This window comes from Monopterus albus, unplaced genomic scaffold, assembly GCF_001952655.1.
Source record: "Monopterus albus unplaced genomic scaffold, M_albus_1.0 scaffold99.1, whole genome shotgun sequence".
Classification (NCBI taxonomy): Eukaryota; Metazoa; Chordata; class Actinopteri; order Synbranchiformes; family Synbranchidae; genus Monopterus; species Monopterus albus.
The window spans coordinates 1,708,117-1,712,095 of NW_018127979.1; positions in this window are offsets into that span (position 1 = coordinate 1,708,117).

The window sequence follows — 3,979 nt, forward strand, 5'->3', positions numbered from 1 at the left end:
AACAAGAGATTTTTTTTTCTTTTGGATGTTGCTCATGACTGAAAGATTTTGTATGGCAACAGAGTGTAGCCATGTTGTCATCAGTTGGAGGGAGTGTGTTAGCACGCAGCATATTGTGCATGTGTGTAGCTGTACAGGATAGTACTGAGTGTGCTATTGAATGTGGTATTTGTTTATAGGAAGCACATGATGTCCTTTTTTCCCTTCCTCGCTTGAGCCTCAGGGGCTGTTTTGTTGTTTGTTTTTTTAAGCTGAAAAATTAGCTTCCTGTTTAGTCTGTAATTTAACATGCAGAACTACAAAATTGTTTGTATAATAAAGTTTTAAGATAATGTTGATATTGACCCTTCTGCACAGAGCTTGTATATAACAGGGAGGCTACTGCAGTAAAGTAATTTTTGGTGTGTTCATTTTTGTTTTAACTATGTAATTAAAATATCTCATAATTTGTATTTATATTTTACAACAGAAATTGCTTTAAAATAAATATACAAACTGCAAGATGAAATGTGTGTTCTGTTCCTTATTGTGTCAAAGTATTTGAACTCTTGGAAGTTGTCAGCTACTCTGTCACATTGGATCTTCTTGTCTAATTATTGACCACTACTCTTACATGGTACCAAGGTGTAATCACTAACATGATCCTATATTGCCATCTTTTGGAATATTGTTGTGTTTTAGGTGTCATGCAGTTTACTGCTGCAGACTGAGCAACCCACAGACTTCTATTAGCTGCTGTTGAAAAACCAGTGGCTTGCAGCACCCTCTAGTGTGCAAAGCTGTTGATGATTCTATGGGCCTGTGTTAAATTCAGCTTTTCTGTATGTTTTGGTGTTATAAAGTCATGCTTTTCAAGCTACCAAGCATGGTCATTGAGGCTGAAAAAGCTATGATTCCTATAATTTAATGACCAAGTAAAGGATATTAACAATAGGGGGAAATGGGCCTCATGGTCAATGTGTGTCAGTATGTGGTCATACTTGTACAAACTGGTTTGAAAAACTCAGCACTTAATCACAATATCAATGGGAAAAGTGCCTTAAAGTGATCAATATTTTCTAATCTTGTCCACAAATTCCATTAAAAAGTAAAACCAACAATGAACTGACCCTACTAACGAGTATTGTCTATGCAGCCAAAGCCTGATATTATATTCCTCTGCACCATAGTGCTTCTCTTTTGTCCAGGAACTAATAAAAACACATCAGTGAGCCACTCCATTACACTGGGTGACATACTCCTTTCTTTACTATGAACATGGGCCCTGTAGTTTATTTTGAGTCGATACCACATACATCATCCTGTTGCCATAAAAATTTACTAGTGCACAAAAGCCACAGCTCAAAATCACCCTGAATGAAAACACTCTTTACTCCTGTTTGAGAAATATTGGCTTAAAACTATACCTCCCAGGTCTTTTAGGAAATGATATGAAAGTATACACTGACCAGCCAGTTTAATAGTCGCACCTGTACAATTGTATGCAACAGTTCGACCTTAACATCTGTGTTTATAAAGCTCAAAATGTTTCAGTTTTTGGTGAAATTGTCATAAATGTTTAAATACGATTATGTGTTTATTATTGAGGTCATAGTAAAAGGTGGTGTTGTACTGGACTACATTATATTCAGAGGTGTTCCTAATATTCTGACCCTCTCGTGTATGTAGCTGGGAAGGACAAAAATATAGAGACACTTCTGTAAGGGTTCGACAATATATTTTTGCCTTGGGGCCCCTCCAGAGGTTAATCTGGCCCCGGTCGGGGCCACCCTTCTATTGCTAATTCTGAATAACAAATAAGCAGACGTTACACTCTGTCTCTCACAGTCCTTGGCACCTCAAGCCTCACTCCTGCCATCTGATCACCAGGCTCTGCAACTGTTTCAGCTGTCACACATATCTTGCTTAGCACTCAATATTTTCCAGCTGACAGTTTATACTTCCTCATTCACAGAGATAAAGATAGCAGTTGATTAACCCTATTTCTGATGAAGTAAGATACAGTAATTATACCATTCTATATTAGTAATTTTCTATTAACTCGATCTTTTCTCATATGAATGTGTCAGATCAGCCACTGAAGATCTGGACTTGAGTGGATGCAAAATGTAATAAATGAGCAGCAGTGTGTCAGGACAATGACCTGGCTGAACTTCAACAAAAAATGATCACTGAATTAAAGGCAAGCCTAATAAGGCAAATATACTTTGAAATACATTTCCAACTGCCCTGTACCTGCTGAAAGGGTGCTGCCAAAACCAGACCAGAATTCAGGGAGCTTTTAGTTGATCCACAAGCTGACAATGAAGCTTTAGAAAGGGACATAAGCAGTCCAGTCCCGCAGACCACAAATAAACCCCTGGAGAAATAGTTCCTGAAACAGAGAAAGCAGACAAAAATCCCCATCAGACTCCGAGATGACTTTAAGACTATCTTTGCTGAATATGTGCAACATGAGTGCACATATTTTCACTTTTCATTTCACTTAGCAGCAAATTTGAAAGAGCTTTATGAGGTGAGGCTAGATCCTTAACTGCTCTCTCCTGGCAGAGAAGTATTGGCCCATTTCACATATCCAGGTAAAGGTCATATAGTGACAAAAGGCTGTCAGACAGCTAATTGAGAAGCTGAAAAAAGAGTTCAGCCTCTCAGATCTTAGTTTCTTGGCCCACACACTGAGGTCAGAAAGTCATATCCTGAGGCAAAAGGTGCAGGAGTGTCATAATGAGCCTCAAGAGTTCCTCTGTGACTAACCTTCCTCTGTATTTAGCAGCAGGATGTACATTTAGAAATAAAAGCTAGGCTCTTAAGCAGCTCTGATAATTCTCTAATAACAGCTATTAAAGTTTAAAGTTTATGAATGGACATCTTAAGAGAAACAATGGCTCTAGGTTTCTGAGGTGAACATGCTATATAGGGTAATACTGCGACACTCACTTATTTTGATTGTCAGTAAAATGCAATGAAAATCAAAAGATTATAATATATATTATGTAGCCTACACTGAATCTGTTTGTACTGTAAATACATAGTACAGTGCTTTACACTCTATTAGCCCTATATTTACATTGGTCTTAATCTTTTCTTTTTATGTGGGGGTAGTGTTTCTGTTTTTGTTTGATCTGCTGCTGTTTTACATATATAAGTAAAAGGTCTGAAACATGATTATCTAGCAGTTACAGAGCAGTTGTATGTTGCCCTATTTGCGATACATGAAACAAAAGTGCAGCATAGAAACCAGTCAATCAAAGGCACTGCAAAACTGCAGAGCTTTCAGTTTAGACTTGAAAGTGGCAGAGTTGGAGCACATTTAAGGTTATCAGGAAGTTGATTCCATCAGTGCGCAGCATGGTAGCTAAAAGCAGCTTCACCCTGTTTGATTCTGACCCAAAGTTCTACCAGCTGACAGCTGGATGTCAGAACCCTGCTGGGTTTTTATTATGCAAGGAGATCAGAACTGTATTTTGGCCCCATACCACTAAGTGATTTATAAAGTATCAGTACTACTTTGCAGTCTATTTTGTAGATAAGTGGTAGCAAGTGTAAGAATTTAAGAACAGGAGTGATGTGCTCAGTTCTGCTGTTACTTGTTAAAACTCTAGCAGCAGTGTTCTGAATGACCTGAAGTTGTCTAAGGTGGGGGACACCAGACAAGAGACCATTACAATAGTCCACCCTGCTGGAGATGAAGGCATGAATTGGCTTTTCTAAATCTTGTCTGGACATGAAAAGTCTAAGTCTTGCTACTTGTTTGAGATGATACAATGCTGATTTACTTTTTGGCCTTAATGTGACTGGTGAAGCTCAGGTCTGAGTTAATTATGACGCCAAGATTTCTAACTTTTGTTTTAGTCGTTATAGTTCTCTATATATATTGTGTTTGTATATTTAAAATGTAAAATAAAGTAAATTATAGTTTAAAATTCTTTAAATTACATACTTTATATAAAAACCACAATAACCTTCCTGATTAGCTGCA